Below are 26,575 nucleotides of genomic sequence, written 5' to 3'. Positions count from 1 at the left end.
GGTTGGACGGGAGTCAAAACACACAGTACATCTAAGAAACTATAGGCAAAGGATTGTGGTCGTGGGCTCAGTGCAAAGCCTGGGATTCCTCTCCCTTTTTCTGTCCAGACAGTCAGAAACATGGAGGGTTCAGAAACACAGGTTGGAAATGCTCACCTCTCAGAAAGCACAATGGGCGAGGGGTGAGGAGATAGGACTTCTGATCCTAGTTCTACCACTGATTTGTCCCATAATGGCAGGCAGGTCATGTAAACCTTTCTCAGACCATTTCCTTGTCAGGTAACGTAGAGATAAATAGATAATCAGACTACTACTAGTGGGAGGCTTAGGTGAAACTTGTAAGTATCCATCAGATGTCAGTTACTAAGAGACTGTTAATAAATAAAAGGTAGATACAGTGGGAAGAGAGGCCATCTTGTCGGTTGGCCTCTTACTGGATATTAAATACCAGCCACTCAGGGATGCCAAGGAATCGGATACAGAGAAGAGAAAAGGATTGTTTTTAACAGATGAAGAAACCAGAGTTCAGAGAGTTTAAACCACTCCCCAGTTGTTGAGCAGGGACTGGGCCAAGGCCAAATACGAACAGTGTCACTGCTTTGTTCTAAGAACCCATATCTGTATGTCTTCAGAATGCCCAGTAGGAGTGACCCTGTTGGTGAGAACTGTAGGGATATTGGAAAACTACGAGGGTACTATTTTGGAGGTGGACAGCTGATCTCAGATACATATAGTTCAGTCTTTTTGTGTGCCTTAATCCATGCTGATCTCTGGGTGAATTGCTAGGCCCTTCCCCTACTGGTGGGTACTACCTGTAATCCTTTTTTTTTTTTTTTTTACTGACACAGTCTAATAAAAATAAATTTATTTTGTGTACTATTTTGTACAAGCTTATAAATATTAATCCCAGTATCCACAAGCTCTATGTCATTCCTTTTGAGCCTAACTTGCTAGAGGGAACTGAGAGCTGCTCACGTGGAAACAGGAGGTCGGGTCCCTTCCAAGTAGGAAATACTGTTGTAGGAAGTGCCAGGAGAGAGAAAGCCAGTGGAAGGAGAGTGAGCAGGGCAGAAATCTGCATTCTGGTGGGATCAGTGAAGAGAAAGGGAACTGAGGATTTATGTAAGGTTTGTGTAAGAGGCCATGTCAGCAGGTGCAGAGAGAGCGAGCGAGCAGAGCACCCGCCGGAGCCTAGTAACTGTGTCAGAGTGCTGCTGGGCCTGTTCTTGGCCCTCAGAGCCGCTCCGGCCCTCTTCCTCATCTCTCTGTCAGCCACCAGCCATCTCAGCTCCCACAGAAACTTGGCCAAGAGGTAGAGACAGATAAAGAATCATTCAAATCACCCTTCCAGACATGTTCACTCCAGAACATCTCTCCACTTGGATCTTGCCATCACTCCACGAACACTGGGACAGACAGCTTTCTCTTCCATGCTCTTTAGCCAATGCTCAACAGGATCATCACAAGAAGTTGCTGGTAACTTTTTTCTTTTAAGATTATTTATTTATTTGACAGAGAGAGAGAGAGCGAGAGCACAAGTAGGCAGAGAAGCAGGCAGAGGGAAAGGGAGAAGCAGGCTCCTCGCTGAACAGAATAACCAGCCCGATGCGGGGCTCCATCCCAGGACCCTGGGATCCTGATCTGAGCTGAAGGCAGATGCTTAACCAGCGGAGCCACCCAGGCGCCCTACTGGTAACCTTTCTAAGAACAGATTTGATCAGTGTCTTCATGGTATTACAAAATGTCAAGGTAGACATTTAAAACTTGATAGTAATCCAAAAAGGAATTTAAGTCAATCTTATGACTTTGTTGCAGAGGTTCTAGGCTTCCTCTTGTAATGGAAGATTTTTTAAATTTATTTATTTTAAAGATTTATATTTTTATTTGAGAGAGAGAGAGAGCACAAGCAGGGGAGGGGGTGTGGAGATACAAGTGGAAGAGGCAGAGGGAGTCGAAGGCTTCCCGCTGAGCAGAGAGCCAGGCGTGGGGCTCCATCCCAGGACCCTGGGGTCCTGACCTGAGCTGAAGGCAGATATGTAACCAGCTGAACCACTCAGATGCCCAAGACAGAATGTTGGGGTTTTTCTTTTGTTCTTTTTTTTTTTTTAATATTTTATTTATCTGAGATGGCGTGAGAGAGCGAGAAAGAATGAGGGGTAAGGGGCAGAGGGGGAAGGAGACCCTGAGCTGAAGCCAGATGCTTAACTCACTGAGCCACCCAGGCACCCCGGATGGAAGGTTTTAAAGCAGCTGTTTTCTGGGGTGCCTAGGTGGCTCCGTTGGTTAAGCATCTGACTCTTGATTTCAGCTCAAGTGCCATGTTGGGCTTCCCACTCAGTGGGGGTCTCTTGACCTTCCCCTTCTCCTCCACCCCTGCTCATGCTTGTTCCCTCTCTCTTTCTCTCTAAAAAATAAAATAAAGCAAATAACCCCCCAAATTCTACTTCCTTCACCTCCTCAAATCTAACCCTCATATCAGAGAATTCTGAGTATCCTTTGTGTTAGCACTGGTGTCTGAAGGCCAGTCCCTCTTACACCTTGGTTGGATGAAGTTGATGGTGGAAATTCACATTTGTATGTTAATATGTGACTTTAGTCAGAGTCTGGAGATGACCTGCTATTAATAATTTGGCATATGGGGGTGCCTGGGTGGCTCATTCATTAAGCATCTGCCTTTGGCTTTGGTCATGATCTCAGGGTCCTGGGATCAAATCCCACAACGGGCTCTCTGCTCAGCGGGAAAGCCTGCTTCTCCCTCTCCCACTCCCCCAGCTTGTGTTCCCTCTCTCACTGTGTTTCTCTATCAAATAAATAAATAAAATCTTTAAAAAATAATTTGGCATATGAAAAAACAAAATGCTTTTAATCTAACGAAGAGAGAGGCACTAGAATTCAGCCTCATCTTCAACCCCATGAATGTGTATTTTACATAAAACCAGACAGATTTTCTTAACAACATTAATAATGTACTATTATAACATAATTGCAATATTATACCAGAAGCATTATCCACGCTAAGTACTCTCCAATTTAGAATGAGTGAATAACCTTCAAGAGAAGCGTATCCATTTTCTTCAGCTAAATAATCCCTAAGTTCAAAAGGTAAAATGAATACTTCTTACACAAAATGCACCCTGTATGTGGGAGTAGAATTTTGATAGGACTTTATGAGCTCAGAGTGCCTGGCAGGCTCTGTTGGTAAAGCACACAACTCTTGATCTTGAAGTAGTAAGTTTAAGTCCCACATTGGGTGTAGCAAGTACTTAAAAATAAAATCTTTAAAAAAGAAATTTGTGAGCTCCCTGCTAGTGGATTAAAAAACCTCCTTGGCCATCTCCTGGCAACTGAGGCTACTATGCCCCCTTCCACTGTGGGGCCAAGACATAGTGTCTGCGAAATTATATACCCATTAAGGTAACCCTTGTTTTGTCCTGTCCTATTTTAGTGCATGGCGCCCAAGGTCACCCTGGATGCTGACAAGCAACTAACAGATGGGGAGAGAGGAAGAGTGGAAAAGGCACGTGACCTTCTGAGATTGGCCTGAGTGTGGCACACGCCCCTTCCACCAACATTCCGCTGGTGAGGACTTGGGGGCGATTCCTTCGTGATCTAACCACAATCCCATGCCACCTTGAACACTATTCAGCTTTCTGACCCTCATGGTGAAGTGACAGGCACATCCCCAAAGAGAGTTTCAAACCATTATGCTCAGTGCTAAGATCAAGGTATTCTTAGGGTGCTGTGGGAATATGGAGCACGGGCCTTCGAGAAGCAGCGCAGCATATGCCTTTCTAAGAGCACAGACTCTGGAACCCGACATTGTGGGTTTGCGGTCTGGCTTTGCCACTTACCAAATATGTGAACTTTCACCCTGGAAACAGCAGTGCCTTCCTATAGCACCAGCTCGATTTGGTTGGCAGTTCCCATCACTTAGAAGAATGGCCTTCCTAGGCATCATCAGAGACAATGCCACTGGTCTATGCCTCCTTCTTGAAAGTCTGAGCCCTAGCATACAGGGACCCTCCTCCAAGAACAGAGATCCCAGCAGCAGCTAGCAAGGACCTCCTTCCCAGAAGTCGGAGTTTCAACTCCATGGAGACCCTCCCCCAAGTTTTAGTAATTATGAATTCTCCTCTTCCTCCCATGGCCCCCCAGTCTAGGAATGCTGGCTGCTTCCTCAATTTTTTACCTCTGGGACACCTTACAGCAGCACTGTCTAATAGAAATATATGTGAATCACACACCGATCTTTAATTTTCTAGTAGCTACACTAAAAGGGTAAAAAGAAATGGTGAGATTAATTTCAACAGTATATTGTATTTAACCCAATGTATCTGATCTGCTGCATTTCAATATGTAATCACTATAAAAATGATTAGCTATTTTTATATGAATTCTTTGAGATCCGGTGTATATTTTACACTGACAGCATACTTCAATTTGGATGATAAATTTTCACCAGAAATACTTGATCCATATTTTGATTTCATAAAATTTACAGTTGAAGATGTAGATTTACATTTTTTAAGTCATTCTCAATATACTTAGAAGTTTGCCAATAACTGAATTGAGTATCAATTTGTAACTCTTTCAAAAAATATTTTACTTATTAATTTGATATAAAGAGAGAGAGCAAGCAAGCAGGGGGAGAAGCAGCTTCCTGTGGAGCAGGGATCCTGATGCAGGACTTGAACCCAGGACCCCAGGATCATGAGCTGAGCTGAAGGCAGACGCTTAACCAACTGAACCACTCAGGCGTCCCAATTTGTAACTTTTTATTTTGAAATGAGAAGTTGAAAAAATGCTGCAGAGAGTTTCCATGTACCTACCCCACAGCTCCCCCCCATTGGTAACATCTTTCCTAACTCTAACTTTCACAACCCAAATCAGAAAATTAATCGGCACGATACAGGGAACTACACTAGAGGTCTTAGTCAGATTTCATCACTTTTACATGTATTTATGTTTTTTTTAAATATTTATTTATTTATTTTAAAGGAGGGGGTGAAGGGCAGGGGGAGAGAAGAGAGACAATTCCAAGCAGACTCTGTGCTGAGCGTGGAGCCTGACGTGGGCCTCGATCTCACGACCCTGAGATCACAACCTGAGCTGAAACCAGGAGTCAGACGCTCAAGTGACTGTGCACCCCCTCTCCCAGGCGCCCCTTCGCGCACTTATATGTTGTGTGCCTTTGTGACTGTATGGCACTTTGTCACTTGTGTAGATCTGTTTGATGGCCACCAGCACAACCGTGAGACCAAACTGCCCCTTCACTGCAGAGGGAGTTCCTCATGCTGCCCCTTCAGGCCTGAACCCCTGGTAACCCAGTAGGTGTTCTTTGTCTTTACAGTCTAGAACATGTTGAAATTGGCTATTGCACTCGGTGCAGTACCCTTAAGATCCATCCATGTTGTCTGGTGTAAGAGTGCTCTGTTCCTTTTTAGTGCTGAGTAGTATTCTACAGTATGAATGGACCATAGCGTGTTAACTGTTCACCTATTGAAGGACATTTACTGGGTATGTTTTCAGTTATTGGCTGTACAGATAAAAGCTGCCAGGAACATTTGAGTATGGTTTTGGTGGGGGCAGGCATACGTTTTGATTTCTGCGGGTTGAATGCCCGGGAGTGTGATCACTGAGCATATGATAACTCTGTGTGTAATTGCCAGAGTGCTTTCCAGAGTGGCCCGACCATTGTGCGTTCTTACCAACAACGAAAGAGAGAAGTCCATTTGTTGGCATCTTTGTCAGCACATGGTGTGATCTGTGTTCTTTTTTTTTTTTCATTTTTTAAAAATATTTTATTTATTTATTTGACAGAGAGAGGGATCACAAGCAGGCAGAGAGGCAGGCAGAGAGAGAGAGAGGAGGAAGCAGGCTTCCTGCTGAGCAGAGTGCCCAATGCGGGACTCGATCCCAGGACCCTGAGATCATGACCTGAGCCGAAGGCAGAGGCTTTAACCCACTGAGCCACCCAGGTGTCCCTGATCTGTGTTCTTTATTTTAACCCTTTGAATCAGTAAGTAGCAGCATCGCATTGTGGTTCCAATTTGCATTCGCCTAATGGCTCGTGATGCTGAACCTTCCTTCATGCACTGATTTGCTGTCTGTATGTCATTTGGGGGGAAGTATCTGTTAAGTCTTCCCCATTTAAAAATTGGGTGGTTGTTTTCTTACAGTTGAGTTTTGAGAATTCTTTATATATCCTGGATACGAATCCTTTATAAAAAGGTATAATTTGCAAATACGTTCTCCCAGTGTGTAGCTTGTCTTTTTATCCTCTTAACAGGGTCTTTCACAGAATGAAAGGTTTTCATTTTGATGAAGTTCAATCTATCCATCTTTTCTTTTATGTCTCACTTTTGGTGTTATGCCTAAGAACTCTTTACTTAATGCTAGGTCATGAAAATTTTCTCCTACATCTTTTTCTGAAATATTATAATTTTGCTTTTAAATCTGTGATCCAGTTTGAGTTAACTTTTATGTAAGGAATGAGGTTGAGACCTAGGTTTGTTATTCTGTTTTTGCCTCTGCATATCTCATTTTCCCAGCACCACTGATTGAAAAAAAAAAAAGAACCTATTTTGGGGTCCCACGACCACTCAGGGTCAGTGTTTCACTGGATAGACCCACCAGACCAACTGCAGGCTTTACTTACAACTAAGGTTTATTACAGCGAAAGATACCACAAGCCATAGGAAAACTACGCGTGGGACAGAGTTCGGAGAGGTCGGGCACAGATTTCCCCATCCGAAGCCACACAGAATGTGCATTCTCTGTAGCAGGCAGCTGCAGGGCCAAGGGCAGAACAGCTCTGCCCAGGGAAGCCTGTGCCTGTCTCAGGATCTGAGACTTTTATGTGCAGGGGAATGGCTCTGTCATGGCAATCTGGGGACTCGGGCTGCAGAAGCAGAGGCATGACCTGCAATTTACCTGAGTGTTTTTTTTTTTTTTTAAATATTTTATTTATTTGAGAGAGAGGGAGAGAGAGAGAGAGAGCACGCGTACACAAGAGCATGAGCTGGGTAAAGGAGGGGGAGTGGGAGACGGAGAAGCAGACTCCCCACTGAGCAAGGAGCCTGATATGAACTCCCTCCAAGGACTCTGGGATCGTGACCCAAACGAAGACAGATGCTTAACCAACTGAGCCACCCTGGCATCCAGTTTATCTGAGTCTTAGCAGAACTCCTTGGGATCCACTGAGAACATGAGAGGATGGGAGGCACATTTGTTCTAGAATCGTCCTTTGTGACACATGGGACGAGGAGCGTACGTTGCCAGTACCTTCAGCTACTCTGCCTTTCATTCTCTGCATGAGTAATAAACTGTCTGAACCTAATGACAGCTCACTGTGTCTTTATTGGTTGAGTCTGTGAGGCCTTACTTAACCTTTCCTCACACACCATCGAATGGCTTTTTCGCCTTTATCAAAAATCAGTTTCATTGGCATATGAATGACATACAATAAATCGCACGTATTTAAAGCTTACAATTTCCGGCTTGGCTCGTGCAGACACCTATGAAACTCTCACTGCAATCAGGATACTGATCACAACCAAGGACACTTGGAAACTTTGGGCTGTGTTCAGCGTCTTGATTATGGTGTTGGTTTCACAGGTGTATACCTATGCCAGACCAGAAATTATACACTGTGATACCCAGGCAAATACACCAATTGGGCAAAATAGAGAAATCGGAAATATATTCGCAAATACAGACAGCTGGTTTTTTACATAGACAAAAAGGCAATTCATCAGAAAACTAACAACCTGTTCAGCAAATGGTGCTAGAACTATTAGATATTTATCTGCAGGAGGAAAAAAAAGCAACTTGAATCCATACTTTGCCCCATCCCCCAAATTAACTCAAAATGGATCATAGAATTAAATATAAAAGCTGAAACTGTAAAAGTCCTCCAAGAAAATACAGGAGAAAAATCTTCATGACCTTGAGCTAGGCAATGATTTCTTAGATATGATACCAAAAACACAATACATTAGAAATGAATTGATAAATTAGACTTCATGAACATATAAAACTTTGGCTCCTTCAAAGACACTGTTAAGACAATGAGAAGGTAATTCACAGACTGGGAGAAAATATTTGCAAAGCATATACCTGATAAAAGATTTGCATCCCGAATATGTAAAATACTCCAAAAGCCCAATAAGAAGAAAATGAACAAGCCAGTCAATATAAAATGGGCAAGAGATTTGAACAGGCATTTCACTGAAGACATACAGATGGCACAGAAGCACATGGAAAGACATTCAACACCATTGGTCACTAGGTAGATAAATGCAAATTAAAAACCACAATGAAATAACACTACACACCAAACAGAAGAGCTAAAATGAAAAAGAATGGCCATAGCAAGTGTTGCCGAGAATGCCAATAAAGCTGAGCTCTCTTACATAGCTGGTGGTGATGTCAGTGGTACCACTTTGTAAACAATTTGGTGAGGGGGTTTTGTTTATTTTTATTTTTATTTTAAGATTTTATTTATTTATTTGAGAGAGGAAGAAAGAGAGAACACAGCAGAGGAGAGAGGCAGAGGGAGAAGCAGGCTTCCTGCTGAGCAGGGACCCCCCCCCCCATACACACACCCCACCTCAACCCAACCCAGGACTCAATCCCAGGACCCTGGGATCATGACTTGCGCTAAAAGCAGATGCTTAACCAACTGAACCACCCAGGTGCCCCAGTTTGGTGGTGGTTTAAATAGTTAAACATGTACATGAAATGATTTAGCCATTATTCTCCTAGATGTTCACCCAAGACGAAAGAACGCTTGCATCCACAGAAAGTCTTGTACACAGAAGTTCATAGAAGCTTTATTTGCAATAGCTAAAAAGTGGGAACAAGCCAAACATCTGTCAGCAGTGAACGGATAAACAAACAGGTGAATAGACCAATCAAACTTACCAAGAACTGTCACAATTATAGTGTGCAGTCTATGCCTGACGCACGAATAAAGTAAAAACCTCTATTTAGATTTTCTTTAGTTTCTCCTAGCCGTACTTTATATTTTTCACTGTATAGATTTTGCCTATCTTTTGTTTGATTTATCATTTAATATTTTACGTGTTATTGTTTTTTTAAATGCTTTTTTTAAGAGATTTTATTTATTTATTTGACAGAGAGAGATCACAAGTAGGCATAGAGGTAGGCAGAGAGAGAGAGAGAGAGGAGGAAGCAGGCTCCCTGCCGAGCAGAGAGCCCGATGCGGGACCCGATCCCAGGACCCTGAGATCATGACCTGAGCCGAAGGCAGCGGCTTAACCCACTGAGCCACCCAGGCGCCCTTAAATGCTTTTTTAAAAAAAGATTTTATTTATTTATTTGACAGAGAGAGATCACAAGTAGGCAGAGAGACAGGCAGAGGGGCAGGGGAAGCAGGCTTCCCCCTGAGCAGAGAGCCTGACGCAGGGCTCCATCCCAGGGCCCTGAGATCATGACCTGAGCCACCTCAGTGGGCTTAACCCACTGAGCCACCCAGGCCCCCCTATTTTAGGTACTAATGTAAATGATATTTTAAAATTCCAGTTCATTGGTTCAGTTGTTCAGTATAATGGTTTTCAGTGTAAAAAAAAAAAGTATGTATTAATGGCATAGCCTACAACTTTACTGAACTCGCATGTTAGTTCTAGAAGCTTATTTTAGATTTCAGCCAGTTTTCTGTATACGAACAGGTAATCTGCAAGTAAAGAAGATTGTACTTCTTTACAATTTAGGTGACTTTTACTGCATTTTCTTGCCTGATCGCTCTAGCCAGACCTTCCAGGACAGTGCTGAATGCCCTTCTGTGGCTAATGATCTAGGGAAAGCATTCGGGCTTTCGCCACTAAGTGTGATATTAGGTGGAGGTTTTGCATAGATGCCCTTTATCAGGTTGGTGACGTTTCCTTCTATTTCTAGTTTGCTCAGAGCTATTATCAGTAATGAACGTAGGGTTTTATCACATGATGACTCTCTCTTTATTGAGATGATCCTATGGCCTTTCTCTGTTTCTTTGCTACTATGGTGCATTATATTGATTTATTTTTGAATGTATATCAAACTTGCATTCCTGACAAAGACCACACTTGCAAATGGTATATTATTCTTTTTACATATTGCTGCATTCAATTTGCTAAAATTTTATTTCTGGTCTTTGCCTCTGTGTGAATGAAGGATATTAGCATGCAGTTTTACTTATTTAATTTTTATTTAAATAATGTTATTTACTTTGGTATCAGGGTAATGCTGTCTTCATGGAATGAATTAGAAGTATTCCTCCCTTTAATTTTCTGGAAGAAGGTGGATGAAATTGACAACTATTTCTATTTCGGGCGTTTATAAGAAATCCCCAGTGAAAACCTCTGGGCCTGGAGTTTACATTGTGAAGAGTTTTATAATTGCAAATTCAGTGTCTCTAATAAGCTTAGGACTATTCATGTTACATGTATCTTTTTGAATGAGCTTTGATAGTTTGTGTCTTTTAAGCAATTAGTCCATTTCATCTGAGTCCTCAAATCTCTTGACTTCTATAAATCTTTTCATAATATTTCTTTCTTATCCTCTCAAATTTGTAGAATCTGCTGTGCCATCTTCTTTATCGTTTCTGATGTTATTAATTTGTGTTTTCTCTTTTGCCTGATATGCCCAGCCAGAGTTTTATTAACTCTGCTCATTATCTGGAAGAACCAACTTTTAGGATCATAGAGCTTCTCTGTTTAGTTTCTGCTTTCTGTCTCATTGATTTCTGCTGCTTCTTACTTTGGGTTTCATCTGATTTAGTTTGTTTGGTTTCTTAAGATAGAAGCTGACATCAATGATCTGAACTCTTTATTTTCTTACTTATGCATTCAGTGCTATAAATTTTCCTCCACATACTTATTTCGAGGTATCTGACACATTTGGATACATTATGGTCTCGTTTTCATTTAGTGAAAAATACGATGTCCCTTTTGATTTTTTTCTTTGACACGTGTTATTTCTGAATGTGTTATTATTTAGTTGCCAGATATCTTGGGGAGTGTCCAGATCTCTTATTAAAATCTAATTTAATTCTCTTGATGTCAGAACACATACTAAGTATGACCCAGTATGCTTTTTGCTCTGTGTATTTTGAAACTTGAAGCTTCATGATTAGGTGCATAAGCATTCAGATCGTTTTATCCTCTTGACCAATTGACCCCTTTATTATTATCATCCTGGGTAATACTGTGTGGTTGGAAATATCCTTGCTTGTTATTAACATAGCCATCTGTCTTTCCTGCATCTGGTTATTAGTTAGCTAGGTTTATTAGTTTACTGTGGCTGCCATAAAAAAGTACCAAAATCTTGTTGACTTAGAACAAAATACTTATTCTCCTACAGTTCTGGAAGCGAGAATTCTAAAATCAAGGAAAAGACAGTACTGTATCCCTGAGGCTCTAGGGAAGAAACCAGTCCTCGCCTCTTTCTGCTTCTGGTGTCAGCATTCTTTGGCTTGTGACTACATCTCTTCCTGTGTTTTATCTTCATATTGCTTTTTCTGTGTGTGTCTTATCTCCCTCTGTGTGTCTCTTAGAAGGGTATGTGTGATTGCATTTAGGGCTCCCCTGGATAAACTCCTTTTCTCAAAACCCTTGAGTTAAATCATACCTTTTGCCAAATAAGGTGATATTCACAGGTTCTGGGGATTAGAACATGGACGTATCTTTGGGGACACCATTCAGCCTACTACACAAGGTATATCTTTTCCTATTGTTTTATTTATTTTTAAAGATTTTATTTATTTATTTGAGACAGAGAGTGTACACAGTAAGAGGGGCAGTGGACAGAGGGAGAGGGAGAAGCAGGCTCCCCACTGAGCAGGGAGCTTGATATGGGGCTCGATCCCAGGACCCCAGGATCATGACCTTGATCGACTGAGCCACCCAGGTGCCCCTCCCATCCTTTTATTTTCAACTTATTTGTATGTTTATAGTTCAAGTCTATTGTGAACAGCATACACTTGTATCTTGTGTTTTTTATCCAGTCTGACAGTGCTTTCCTTTTAATTGAGGTGTATGGTAGATAATAATAGACCCCCCAAAGATGTCCACATTTTTATCCTGTGAACCTGTACAATATTAAGCTAACATGGCAAAAGGGCCATTGCACATGTGCTAAGTTAAGAATTTTGATATGGGAAGCGTATCCCGGCTTATTGGGGTGGGCACAATGGAATCCCAAAGTCTACAGAGACAAAGGCCAGAGGGTCAGAGGGAGAAGGAGAGGTAATGACAGAGCAGAGGTTGGAGTCGTGTGCTCTGAATATGTGGAAGGGGCCATGAGCTAAGGGATGCAGGCGGCCTCTGGACGTTGTTAAAAGGAAGGAAACTGATTCTGCCCTAGAGCCTCTGGAAAGAATGGAGATCTGCTGACACTTGGATTTTTAGCTCAGTGAGACCTGTGTCAGATTTCTGACCTGACGAACTAACTATAAGGTGATGTACGTTGTTGTAAGCCATTAAGTTAGTGGTAACTTGTTATAGTAGCAGTAGAAAAGTCACATAAGGTGCTTAGATCATTTATATTTAATGTGATTATTGATATAATTAGGTTTAAATCTTTCATCTTGCTGTTTGTTTTCTCTCTGGGTCATCTGTAGTTCGTCTTTTCCCCTGCCTTCTGTGGGATTACTTGAATGTTTTCATTTTTATTTTTATGTTGTTTGTTGGCTATCATTCTTGGTTTTTTAATTTTAGTGATTGCTTCACAGTTTAGAATACAGAGCTTTAATTTATCATCATCTACCTTTAAGTGATATCCTATCACTTTACAAATAATGTAAATACTTTACAATAGTGTGCCTCTACTTCCCCCTTGGTCTTTATACTACAGCTTTTTAAGAAAGAGTCACCTATTTATTTGAGGGAGAGAGAGAGAAAATGCGTGAGCAGGGGCACAGGGAGAGGGAGAAGCAGACTCCCCAGTGAGCATGGAGCCTGACATGGGACTTGACCGCAGGACCTATGAGATCATGACCTGAGCCAAAACTAAGAGTCGGGGGCTTAACCAACTGAGCCACCCAGGCGTCCCTGTTCTATAGTTTTCATATAATTTACTTATGCATAAGTTGTAAAGCCCACAATACATTTTTATTATTTTTGTTTATAGTCAATTATCTCTTAAAGAGATTTAGGAAATAGGAAAAATATCTTATATATTTACTCATAAAGTTTCTGTTTGTAATATTCTTTATTACTTTGTATAGATCCACATATTTTTATCTGGTTTCATTTTCTTTCTGCTTAAAGGATATCCCTCAATATTTATTACAATTCAGGTCTGCTGGTGATGACTTTTTAAATTTGGATATCAATCTTGTATTCCCATGGTCACCTCTATAGATTTTTTTTAAAGATTTTATTTATTTATTTGACAGAGAGAGAGATCACAAGTAGGCAGAGAGGCTGGCAGGGGAGAGAGAAGGAAGCAGGCTTCCCGCTGAGCAGCGAACCCAAAGTAGGGCTCGATCCCAGGACCCTGAGATCATGACCTGAGCCGAAGGCAGAGGCTTAACCCACTGAGCCACCCAGGTGCCCCAATGATGACTTTTTAAATCTTATGTATGTCTAAATCTTATGTATATCTTTATTTCACTTTTGCTTTTTTTTTTTACTTTTGCTTTTTTAAAATTTTTAAAAATCATGATAAAATACGTATAACTTCAAATTTGCCATCAAAGCCATTTTAAGTGCACAGTTCAGTGACATTAATCATCACTGGCCATCTCTAGAACTCTTTTCACCTTGTAAAACTGAAACTCTAGGGCTCCTGGGTCCTCAATCAGCTAAGCGTCTGCCTTCAGCTCTGGTCATGGTCCCAGGGACCTGAGATCGAGTCCCATAGTGGGATCCCTGCTCAGCGGGGAAGTCTGCTTCTCCCTCTGTCCCTCCCCCTGCTCATGTTCTCTCTCTCTCTCAAATAAATAAATAAATAAATAAATAAAATCTTTAAAAAAGAAACCCTGAAACTCTATACCCATGAAATAATTCCACTTTTTTCCTCTCCCTCAGCCTCCAGCAACCACTATTTTCCTCTCTATTTCTATAAATTTGACTATCCTAGTACTTCATATAAGTAAGACTATACAGTATTTGTATTTATAGTAAATCCCCGCTGGTTCAATTGCTCACGCAGTGTTTGCTCCCAGTCAGACCCTGGCCGACACATCTGTTCAGACAATTTCATCCTCAAGGCAGCACGGCGATCGTACTGAGAATCCCTGTGACGTGGGTTCAGCTGTCACTTCCTATCTGTCCGAGCCAATAACTTAATATCTCTAATCCTCAGAATATTACCAGGTAAAAATGGAGAGAGTAATACCTACTACCCAGAGTTCTTTTGTGAGGAGCTATGAGAACACCAGACACACTACAGGTGTTCAAGACACACTATTTCGTTTCAGCCATTTCTTTACCAGCGTCCTCTGGGCACTTTGATCTATCCGTCTCAGCAACAGCCTCCCGGAGTATTTTCTCCTCCTCCGCATCTATCCCACACTGTCCTGTGGCCCTTTCTCTGGGCATTCAACAAATGCTTATCTTTTTTAAAAAAAGATTTTATTTTTATTTATTTGACAGAGAAATCACAAGTAGGCAGAGAGGTGGACAGAGAGAGGGGCGGAAGCAAGCTCTCTGCTGGGCAGAGAGCCTGATGCAGGGCTGGATCCCAGGACCCTGAGATCATGACCCAAGCTGAAGGCAGAGGCTTAACCCACTGAGCCACCCAGGCGCCCCAACAAATGCTTATCTTAAAAAGTAACCAAAGCTCATTGTGAGTGAGTTACGGTGGCTTAGAATGTTCTGGAAGAGGAAAAGCAATGGATGTATCTTTGGTGCCATGGTAGGGTCAATAAAAGGACACGCTAGGGGGGACGGACAACGTTTGGTTGCCCCAACCTAGCCCGCAGAGCCATGTCTGCATGGCTCCATGGTGAAGGAGGTCTGAGTCGACTCTCCTGGAATGAGATTACTTTCTCTGTAGCTCCTTCAGCAAGGGCCCGGTGTGTCCACCTACTCAGGATCGTTTCGCTCTCAAATCCCAGGAAAGCCTGTTCTTCCCAGGCAGCAACCCATGCCTGAGGCCTTCCCTAAGCCTTGCCTCAGCTTCCTCTTGACGTGTTCTGTTTCTTGCTCTCTCCTAGAGGATGGGGGCGACAGAGAAGAGGACCTTCAAACTCTTGCTTCAGCCCACGACCAGGCTATTGTACTTCTCACCATCTGTCGCCATCTCTAAGCACTGAGCCCCACTGTGTCAGACAGTACTTCCCCATCCCCTAAGCCCTCCCCACCCCCGCCAAGGACACTGTTGTGTGATCCCTGGGTAGCTTGGCTTTCAAGGGAAGGTAAGCCACAGAAGAGAATGACCCCTTCTTGGATTACTGTATCTCCCACTCATGGTTCCAGGTTACTGTCCTTGAACTTGATATTCGAGAAAACTATAAGCCTTTACCAGGACAGCCGTTCCTCTCCATGCGTGGGTTGTTCTTTCTTAGTTTGGCTCACCGGAAATGAAGAAAACAAGCTATTTTTTTTTTTTTAAGTTACTGAGACTCGATATTAAAGATTCACTCCTTTCTCTGTTTCTCAAATGGTCATCGTGTACCTGCAGCGTACGAGGAGTTTCTGACAGTGTCCTCCTTAGCATACCGGTTTGCTTTCTGATCATTCCATCAGCCCAACTCTGGGGAAACCTGAAAACCTCTACGTGGTTCAGTTACAAAAGCAAACAAGCCACATAGAGTCGGGCAACTTCTAAATGACCATCAGCAAATCTTTCCAGGTTGCCCTGAAAGGCAAACACAACTCAAATCCCAGGTGTGAACATAAAATAATGTGGTTATCGCCTTCTGAAAAGAAACCCAGGAGGGTAGGGGTGAGCTTGTCCAAGGACATCGTCTCCTAGTTAGGGGCGTCACCTTCCCAGTCTGTGCCCTGGTTCTTTTCCGTGTGGTCACAGCTACTTATCTTTTAAAATTCGACCTCATCTCCTCCTTTAGGAAGCTGGCCCTCGCCCCATGTCTGGGTTGGAGGCCCCTCTTCTGGGCACCCTGGGCGTCCCATGCTTACATTGGTCAAAGCACTTACCACACTGATTGTCTCCCTTCCCTGGCTGAGGGCTCCCTGAGAGTCGGAAGATGTCCCTTTGATCCTGTATCCCTGGGGCCAGGCACTTCCAGGACTAGTTGCTCAGTAGCTGTTAGTTAGTCAACTAAAAAATGTCTGTGCATCATAGTTTGGGACTATGTTCTACCATGGCCAGTCTTTCTTCTTTTAGTAGAGAATGCAATTTTCAGAAAAACGAATGTCACTCGGAAACATGTTGGGCACATAAGGTATTCACCAAACTGAATAACACTGTCTTTATTTATTTTTTAATAAGATTTTATTTAGTTATTTGACAGAGAGATCACAAGTAGAAAGGCAGGCAGAGTGAGATGGGGGAGCAGGCTCCCCACTGAGCAGAGAGCCCAATGTGGGGACCCAGGACCCTGAGATCATGACCCGAGCTGAAGGCAGAGGCTCAACCCACTGAGACACCCAGGTGCCCCCACTGTCTTGATTTAAAGAGGAGGGGTCGTCATAACAGATTCACTGCTTTCCTTCTGTGGCTCGTACAGGCACCTTTCCTTCTGTGGCTTGTACAGGCTCTCAAAACGATTCCAAAGAAGGAATTCACAAAAGGTTTTGAGCAGCAGAAGCTTCCCAGGACAGTAACTTTGAAATCTACATTCACTGAGACATTTAAGGTCCAATATGCGTTTAGAGAAAAAAGATCCAACAAATAAGCATTTGTGTTGAAAATTACTGAAGGCCTGCTCTAGGGAGTGGGGCATATCATTTAGAGGTTAAGAGTGTTACTCTGGAGCTGGACTGTTTGGGTTCAAATCCCGGCTCTGCACCTAACTTAGCTCCATAGTCTCTGACGCATTACTCAGCCCACTGGTACCCCAACATGGAGTCATTGGGGGGATTAATTGTGTTAATCTTTATTAATTGTGTTTACTTTATGGGTAAAGTGCTTAGCATATAGGGCCAACTGTCACAGTGCAAGAAACATCTGAGACAGGGAGGAGTCTGGTAGCCATAAGCATCTCAGCGTAGTTCTAGAAGCTCTGAATGCCCTCCACGCGATTCAAAACATTGTGTCCTGAGACTATGAGTGTCAGTACAACCAGATGCTTGGTATTCATGGTAGTGAGAACAGAAGGATCTGAGACTAGAGATAATATTCTTCCTCTAAAATTCTTACTTTTTTTTTTTTTTTAACAAAGAAATGGTATGTGCTGTTAATGCTTGTGAAAGAATTCAGTGTTCCTCATTTCACTTGGAATAGAAGCTAGCATGGACAGATAATTCATAGACCCTTATAATCAATATGTCTCTCTCCCTCAAAAAAAATTTGGGGGGGGGCGCTCCTGGGTGGCTCAGCCCTTAAGCGTCTGCCTTTGGCTCAGGTCATGATCCCAGGGTCCAGGGATCAAGCCCCACATCGGGCTCCCTGCTCCACACAGAGCCTGCTCTTCCCTCTCCCACCACCCCTCTCCTGCTTGTGTTTCCTCTCCTGCTGGATCTCTCTCTGTCAAAGAAATAAAAATCTTAAAAAAAAAAAAGTTGGTTCTGATTTCAAAAACTAAGATATAATGTTGCTCTGATCTGGGAAGAACAGAATAATCTAGAGGGATTTGCCATTTGCCAAGATAATTTAAAGCTTCACTGTGGATTCAGATGGCATCAGAATTTAAGAATAGTAATTTAAATAATGATATAATTTACATTTGGGGAGCGTATGGTTTCATTACTGTATCCTTTCTGCTACTGTGCAGAACATCGTTCTTTTAATTAAAATATTGGTTGCCTTTTTTGAACTAGAGTTTCCCTCTCTCAGAAATAGTTGTGAAGATGACAATTTCTGTTGCAATCAGCTATTTTGCATGATTCATGAAGAAGCGCTTTAAAAATAACTTTGTAATAAAGACAGAAAACTGTTTCTTCACGATTATGATTCATCAAAATTATTTTTGAACATTTGGTAAATCCTGTTTCTGAAAACTTTTAAAATACATTAAAGCCCCTTCGGAGACTGTGTCTGGGCCTCCTTTATGGATTCCCCAAAAGCTTCACATAGTGGAGAGATGAGGCGGTGAGGTCAGCTGTGTGTTCTTGGCCCTTCCTCATCATTTCTCTTCCAAGAAGTTCAAAGAAGTCAAGGGATTATTTGGGGGGGGGGTTAAAGTAATGGCCAAGAGAAACAGCATGAGCCCACAAGCCCTTCCAACATGGCATGTTCTGTGCTTCTGGGCCCAAGGGGTAAGCCGTGGGTGGGGTGTGGATTGAAAGGTTTCTCTCTTACCAGAGAAAAAGATGGGGTTGCCATGCTATTCCGTGCCTGCCACCATTCCAACAGAGTTAACAATGCCCCTTCTTCCTTCCTTCCTTCCTTTTTTTCTTTCAAGATTTTATTTATTCATTTGACAGACACAGAGAGAGGGAGCACAAGCAGGGGGAGTGGGAGAAGGAAAAGCAGGCTTCCTGCTGAGCAGGGAGCCCAATGCGGGGCTCCATCCCAGGACCAAGTGCCCCTCCTTTTGCTTTTTTTTTTTTTAAGATTTTATTTATTTATTTTACAGAGATTACAAGTAGGCAGAGAGGCGGGCAGAGAGAGAGAGAGGAGGAAGGAGGCTCCCTGCTGAGCAGACAGCCTGATGTGGGGCTCGAACCCAGGACCCTGGGATTATGACCTGAGCCCAAGGCAGACGCTTAACGACTGAGCCACCCAGGCTCCCCAGCAATGCCATTTCTTAAGAAGAGACCTGTGAGGGGGCCACAGACATGTCTTCTTCAGGAAGGGGGAGAGAATACGGCAAGGGGTTGTTGGGGCCGCAGGCTAGATGGGGCATCTGTCCAGGTTCCCTTAGTTGGACTGAATTTCCTGCTTCGAGTTTGTGATTCCTATTTTGGGAACGGGCAAGACCCCATCCTGAGCTGTACAGCACGAGCACCCGACAGCCGTCTTCATTTCCCCCCACAGGCTATTACCTGCTTGTCCTAAAGTGAAGTGCTTTATTCTGCTACCTGGGTCGTGAGCAGAGCGATCATAAAGCATAGAAGTATTGGGAAGGAAATGTGCCCTCTGAGCATGCGTATGATCAACACCCTTTCTGGACACTAATAATGACGCCTAGAGTTTCCAGCCTCACCTGGAACTGCCTAAGGGTTCTGAAACTGACACTTCCACCAACGACAGCTAAGAAGTCCACTTCAATGACAGTTTGACTCCAGTGTTCTTTCATAGGATCTCAAGGCATCCTGACTCCCTACTGTTGTGATCCTTTTGTCTCCCTGCTTTCTTTTCCAGGGCTCCCCTAAACCCAGGCCCTTTCAGTCAGGATGTGACCTGGGGGCGGCCCAGGTCCTTTCTGTGTTGAAATGTGCCACCTAAGGGCTCCTGAGGGGCTCAGTTCATTAAGTGTCTGCTTTTGGCTTAGGTCATGATCTCGGGGTCACAGGATCAAGCCCTGAATCGGGCTCCCTGCTCAGCAGGAAGTCTGCTTCTCCCTCTCCCTCTGCCCCCCGCCTGCTCATTCTGTCTTTCTCTTTCTCTCAAATAAATACATAAAACCTTAAAAAAAAAAAAAAAAGAAAAATGTCCCACCTAATTCTCTCCTCTCCAGGCAACGGTCCTGCTTCCTGATCACCAGCTCTCTGTTAAGGCCCCTCAACCTTAAAACATCCATGAATGCTGATTTATTCCCTCAGTGTCCTGATTCAGTCCTTTGAGGGGCAAGGGTAGAAGTTTCTCTAGGAAGTTCACAAATCCTTGAAATTGAAAAATGTTGTTTACGGAGTGGGGAAGTATCCACAGAGTTCTTTTTATTTTTAAGATTTTTATTTATTTATTTGATAGAGAGTGAGTGAGCATAAGCATGGGGGAGTGGCAGGCAGAGGGAGAAGCAGGCTCCCCGCTGAGCAGGGAGCCGGATATGGGACTCCATCCCAGGACCCTGGAATCATGACCTGAGCTGAAATCAGACACTTCATTGACTGAGCCACTCAGCCATCCCTACCCACAGGGTTCTTAAAATTCTCAAAGAGGTCTGTATCCCTGTAGACATTAAGAAATATTGCATTAAGGTTTATTTAGCTTCCATTTGAAGATTATATTTTAACAGCTCTATTGGAAATATCCCTTAGCCTAAAGAAATGGCTCTATAAATGAAGAGGAGGCTTCACGGTACGGAATATATTATTTGGGAGAGGAATTTGTGATACCTCACTACATTATATGGGTAATTACTTATTTTTTCTGCTCTCTCTATTTAATGACAGTGACAAAGGGATTTATGCCTTCTGTTTCACTCTGTGGTTATGGCCTTAATGGATTCTAAGATATAATGTCTCTAAACTCTTAACACAAATGTCAGAATGGGGATGGGGAAGCATTCAGTCCAATTTGGTTTGCATGCATTCATTTGGCACTGTGTAAAGTGCAGTGCTCAATGAGATAGGCTAGAAAGAGAAAGAAAATCCTTTGAGATATGAACCTTCCAGAATCTGACAATCCCTGGGGTGGGGGGCGGGTGGACAGATGCACACATACACACCTACATAATATTAATGTCAGACAGTGAGATGTGCTACTGTATAAGATGGGAGGCAGGAGGCATTGATGTTAACTAGAGAGCATCTAGAAAGCCTTCACTAAAAGTACAAATGAGTCTATCAATCCTCAAGCCCCTGGGCCCTCAACCTTCTCTCATTCCCTCTTCTGAATAACCACTCCTTCATCCTTTTTTTCTTAAACAGATTCAGTGATTAGGCCTATTCAACTGTAGTTTTTTTCTTTTTTCTTTTGTTTTCAATTAGAGAGCAAGTGCAGGAGGAGGAGGAGGAGGAGGAGGTGCAGAGGGAGGACAGAGAGAGAATCCCAAGCAGGATCCACACCCAGCCCACAGCCCAACCCAGGGCAGGATCCCATGTCCCGAGATCATGACCTGAGGTAAAACCAAGAGCTGATGCTTAACTGACTGAGCCTCCCAGGCACCCCCCCCCCCCCATTTTTTCTTTGTTAGGAAATGTTTCAGACCTAAAGAAGTTATATAAAATATTACGATAAATACCCACGTGCCCACTACTGGGCTTAAGAAGTAAAGCATTACAGATACAATCGAAGCCCCCTGTGTACCCACACCCTAGAATTCTCTTTTATGGATACCCTCCACTTTTGACTGGCAGCTTTCAAAGAAGACCCTCACTGAGCCCCATCTTCTGGTATTCAGGCCTTCCCTTTGAGTGTGGGCAGGACTTAGTGACTTGCTTCTAATGACCATGACAAAAGTGATGGGATGTCACTTCTGCAATTAGGTTACAAAAGATCGCGACTTCCATCCTGCTGGCATTCTCTCTTGTCCTCTCACTTGCTCTGATCAAGCCCGCTGCCACGTGATGAGATGCTGTATGGGAGACCCACATGGCCAAAACTCAAGGGAGGCCTCTAGCCAACAGTTTAGTAGGAAACGAATCTTTAGTCCAACAGCCTATGCAAAACTGAATCCTCCCCAAGAACGATGTGAATGAACTTGGAAACAGATGGTCTACCATAGAGCCTACAGATGCTACATTTATGTGGCTCATTCCCATGCATGCCTATACCCACACTCACTTATAATATATATAATACTATATATTATATACATATATGATGCATATATGTGTACACACACACACACACACACACACACCATTGATCATTGTGCTTTCTGCAGCAGTATGTGTCTGAACGTGTAATGTGCATAAGAATTACCTGTTCAGGGAGGAGGGCCTGAGGTTCTGTATTTCCACAAAGCTTTCAAGTGCTGCTGATGCAACATATAGTGTATGGAAAGATTGCACTGGGTGTCATTTACCTAAAAAGAAATCTGTCCACACTCACGTTTCTAAGTTGAATGAATGTTGGCAAATATATGTGTAGAATTTAGGATAAAAGTCAGTTGTCAGTGGCTATCACTTTTTGAGTGATGAAATTTGGAGTCAGTATCAGCGTTGAGAAAATGTCCCTGGGCAAAACAAAAACCCTAAAAAGAGCAAAGAACAGATTCTCTTTTCTCCCCCCATCCTTCTCTTTCCTCCCAACTGCAGGGCAAAATAAGAGAAAATTAACAATGATACAACATCAACATGCACTGGTGACTTTCTAAATCTAAGAAAATAGTCTTCCTTAGGTGCATACTGTATCTCAATAAGGAGAAAAGAAAATACATTTTCTTTTCGTAATTTGGAATCCTGTGTATCTGATGGCTTCCACCCCTGATCACACCAGCCTTGTCTGTTATCCAGTTGCACAAACTCTTACCTCTTCCCCCGGCTTCTCTCCTCTCTGTCTTTTTCTCTCTCTCTCTCTTTCTTTCTTTCCTTTCTTCTTTTTAGAAAATCCACTCTGAGATTTAAATGCAGCTTAGCTGTATTTTAAAACTGTGTATTTTAAACTGTGCAGTTTCCACTTCGGACCAAGTCACAGGGACTGGTCTTGCCCTCTCACTTGAAACAACCAAAAACCCGGACAAAACACACAAGCTCTACCTGACTTGGTTCCCTGATATCTCTGACTGGTGTCCTCAGCTCAGGGAGTCTGCCAGGCTCTGCCTCAGCTCCCCTTCCTATCCTGGAAACTTTCTGAAGGCAGTTGGGCCAAATCTTCTACCTTGAGACACTGAAAAATAAGGGCAAACTCCACCTAAAGCAAGTCAGGAGGAAATAATAAAGATCAGAGTGGAAATTAATGGGAGAGAGAATAGAAAAACAATGGAGAAAAATCAATGAAACCAAAATCTGTTTCTTTTGTCAGCAAAATTGACAAACCTTTCATTAGGTTGACCAAGAAAAGAAGAGAAGATTCAAATTTCTAGAATCAGAAGTGAACTTACATAAATATAAAGGAGTGCTATGGATAATTATATGCCAACAAATTAGATAAGTGAAATGGATACATTCCCAGAGAAACGCTAACTACTGAAACTGACTCAAGAAGAAAATAATAATTTGAATAGATGTATTGTAAATGAAGAGATTAAATTAGTATTTTTTTAAAAAAAACCTCTCCATGAAGGAAAAACCCCAAGTTCAGTTGGTTTATTACCGAATTATAAGAACATTCAAAGAACTAATACTAACTATTCACAGACTTGTCCAAAAATGGAAAAGGATCGAACCCTTTCCAATTCATTCTGAGGCCTGCTATTACCCTGATTATCTTAATACCAAAACCAGAGACATCACAAGAAAACTAGATGTCATTATCTATTATGAATATGGGTACAAGAATCTGCAACAAAATAGTAGCAAACTGAATCTAACAGCATATGAAAAGAATTATGCACCATGAAAAGTGGGATTTAGCCTAGGACTAAAAGGTTGGTTTAACATCTGAAAATCAAATAATGTAATGCATCATAGCAGCTGAATAAAAAACAAAATCACATGATCATCTCAATAGATGCAAAAAAAGAAAAAAAAAAAAGCATATGACGAAATCCAGCACCCTTTCATGACAAAAATACCCAACAAACTAGGAATAGAAAGAAACAAAGGACATCTACAGAAGACCCACAGCTAACATCCTACTTAATGATGAAAGAATAGATGCTTTATCCTTAAGATTAGGAACAGAACAAAACGTCTGCAGCTCAACATTTTACTGGGGTTCTACTGGGGCACTTAGGCAGGAAAAGGAAATGAGAGGCATCCAGATTGGAAAGGAAAAAGTAAAATTATCTCTCTTTGCAGAAGACATGATCTTGTATGTAGAAAATTTTAAGGAATACACACACACACACACACACACACACACACACACACACACACTAGTACAGCTAATAAATAGTTCAGCAAGGGGACACCTGGGCAGCTCAGTCGGTTAAGCATCTGCTTTTGACCTGCTCCGTTTCCGACCTGGGCCGGTTCACCCCTCCTTAGGCAACCTGGTGGTCCCCCGCTCCCGGGAGGTCACCATATTGATGCCGAACTTAGTGCGGACACCCGATCGGCATAACGCACTACAGCCCAGAACTCCTGGGCTCAAGCGATCCTCCTGCCTCAGCCTCCCGAGTAGCTGGGACTACAGGCGCGCGCCACCGCGCCCGGCAAGCATCTGCTTTTGGCTCAGGTCGTGATCCCAGGGTCCTGGGAGTGAGTCCTGCATCAGGCTCTCTGCTCAGCGGGGAGCCTGCTTCTCCTTCTGCCCTCCCCCCCCCGCTCATGTTCCCTCTCTCTCTCTCTCTCTCTCAAATAAATAAATAAAATCTTTTTTAAAAATTCCATTTACAATAGCATCAAAAAGAATAAAATATTTAGCAATAAAATTAAGAAAAGGAGCATAACACTTATATGCTCTGAACAAGTTCAGACACTGTTGAAAGAAATGAATGACCTAAGTGGGAACACATCCCATGCTCATGGATGGGAAGATTTAATATTGTGAAAATAGCAATGCTTCCCAAATTGAGCTATAGTTATAATGCAATCCCTAGAAGAATCTCATCTGACTTCATTTTAGAAATTGGCAAGCTGATTCTAAAATTCATATGGAGTTGCCTGTGACCCAGAATAGCCACAACATTCTTGAAAAAGAAGAACAAAGTAGGAGGATTCACACTTCCCAATTTTAAAATTTACTACAAAGCAATGACAATCAAGAGAGTATGGTAATGGCATGAGGATAGACATATAAGTCAATGGAATAAAATGGAGATTCCAGAAATAAAACCATGTGTCTACAGTCAACTGATTTTTGACAAGATTGCCAAGATCATTCAATGGTGAAAGAATAGTCTTTTCAAAAATAGTGCTGAGACAGCTGGATAACCGCATATAAAAGGATGAAGTTGGACCATGCCCCACACCATATGCAAACATCAACTCAAAATGGATTTAAAAACATAAGTATGAAAGCGAAAACTATGAAACTCTTGGGGTGCCTGGGTGGCTAAGTTGGTTAAGCATCTGCCTTCGGCTCAGGTCCTGATCCCGGGGTCCTGGGATTGAGCCCCACATTGGGCTCCCTGCTCAGTGTGGAGCTTGCTTCTCCATCTGCCTCTCCTTCCACTTGTGATCTCTCTCTCTCTCTCAAATACATAAATAAAATCTTTTTAAAAAAACTATAAAACTCTTAAGAAAGCATAGGGGTAAATCTTCATAACCTCAGATTCGGAAAAGCATTTATTTATTTATTTATTTATTTTGAGAGGGAGAGAGAGGTAAAGGAAGGGGGAGGAACCGAAGAAGAGAAAGACTCTTAAGCAGGCTCCACACCCAGTACCAAGCCTGACATGGGGCTTGATCTCCTGGCCCTGAGATCATGACCTGAGCCAAAACCAAAAGTCAGACATCCCAGCGACCAAGTCATCCATGCACCCTGGCAAAAGATTTTTCTTTATTACACCAAAAGGGTAAGCAACAAAAGGCAAAAATAAATCGGACCTCATCAGAATTAAATACTTCTGTGCTTACTCATCAAAGCACAAGGAGAACCCACAGAATGGGAAAAAATATATGGAAGTCATTAATCTTACAAGGGAGTTGTATCTAAACTATATAAAGAATTCTTATAACTCAATACAAATAGAAATAACCCAATTGAAAAGTGGATAAAGGCTATGAAAAGAGATTTCCCCAGGGAAGAGATACAAATGGCCAATCAGCACATGAAAACTTGCTCAATGTCATCAGAGAAATGCCAATCAAAACCACCATGAACTCCATGCCACTTTATACCCACTAGAATGGCTATAATAACAAAAAGTCAGATAATAACAAGTACTGGCAAGGATGTGGAGAAATCAGAACGCTTGTACGTTGTTGGTGGGTATTTAAAATAATGCAGCCACTTTGAAAAACAGTCTGGTAGTTCCTGAAAAATTTAAACATAGAGTTACCATATGGACCAGCAATTCTCCTCCAAGGTATAGAAAGGAAAATATATATTCACAAAAAATCTCGTACGTGGCAACATTATTCATAATAACCAAAAGGTGAAAACAACCCAAACATCCGTTGCCTGAAGAATGTAGAAATGAAATGTGCTATATCCACAGAACAGAATATTATTTGGTCATGAAAAGGAATGAAGTATATACAACGTGAATGAATCTTGAAAACATACTGAGTGAAAGAAGCCAGTTACAATAGACCACGTGTTACATGATCCCACTTATTTGAAATGTCTAGAATAGGGAAGCCTATAGACAGATGGTAGGTTAATGCTTGTTTAAGGGCTGGAGGGAATATGGAATAGGCAGCTAAAGGTATGGGGTGTCTTTTTGAGGCGATGAAAATGTTCTAAAATTGGTGAAGATTGCACATATCTGTGATACGCTCAAAGACATTGAACCGTAAACTTTAAACCGGTGAATTGCATGGTATGTCAATTACATCTCAGCAGAACTATTAAAAAGAAGCTGAGGCATTCATAGGGCTTGCCTTGTTTGTTTTCTCTCTGGGATCACCGTACTTTGTTGCCTAATGCCTATTGTCTTGAAAACTGTTGCTTCATACTGTCCTTTTTT

The 26,575-nt window shown here is 42.3% G+C and overlaps 1 long non-coding RNA gene across 6 annotated transcripts in view; it reads left to right on the top strand.

Annotated features, from left to right (window-relative positions):
* The window catches only part of LOC132006746 (uncharacterized), an 86,942-nt gene that overhangs the window by 50,872 nt on the left and 9,495 nt on the right, over positions 1-26,575 (top strand). For 5 of the 6 annotated variants that reach the window (XR_009401207.1, XR_009401203.1, XR_009401206.1 and 2 more), the window contains one exon: positions 3,446-3,579. This is a non-coding gene — a long non-coding RNA (uncharacterized LOC132006746). Of the gene's footprint in view, positions 1-3,445; positions 3,580-15,160; positions 15,629-26,575 lie in introns of those variants that run through there. The other variant, XR_009401205.1, reaches the window with a different exon arrangement.

This window comes from Mustela nigripes, chromosome X (assembly GCF_022355385.1).
Source record: "Mustela nigripes isolate SB6536 chromosome X, MUSNIG.SB6536, whole genome shotgun sequence".
NCBI lineage: Eukaryota > Metazoa > Chordata > Mammalia > Carnivora > Mustelidae > Mustela > Mustela nigripes.
Note: the sequence above shows the minus strand (reverse complement) of the source record. Positions and strands in the feature narration are given on the sequence as shown.